Source organism: Terrapene carolina, unplaced genomic scaffold, assembly GCF_002925995.2.
Source record: "Terrapene carolina triunguis isolate 2854851 unplaced genomic scaffold, T_m_triunguis-2.0 Scaffold833, whole genome shotgun sequence".
In the NCBI taxonomy this organism is placed as follows: Eukaryota; Metazoa; Chordata; order Testudines; family Emydidae; genus Terrapene; species Terrapene triunguis.
Window position 1 is genome coordinate 605003 of NW_020665184.1, and position 432 is coordinate 605434.

The window sequence follows — 432 nt, forward strand, 5'->3', positions numbered from 1 at the left end:
CACAAAAACATGTGCCTCCCTGCATGCACCCATCCCCCACCCCGAATACAGGCACATCCCTGCGTGCACACCCATTAATATACACACTCACTCACACACACACACTCAGGCACAGGCATGCACATACAGCCCAGCATATAATCACACACATGTATTATTACGCACACACACAAACACGCACATGCGCACAAACATACACACGGGCTCCTTGTGTTATAAGGTTAAAACATCAGCCACTAGGGACTTTGTCCAGCTTGGGGTTGGGGTCTATCCCCAGCTCAGGGAAGGGGTGTGTGTGTCAGGCCTCCTGGGTTCTATCCCCAGCTCTGAGTGTGGGTGGGGGGGAGTCAGGACTCCTGGGTTCTATCCCCAGCTCTGAGTGTTTGTGGGGGGGAGTCAGGCCTCCTGGGTTCTATCCCCAGCTCTGAGTGT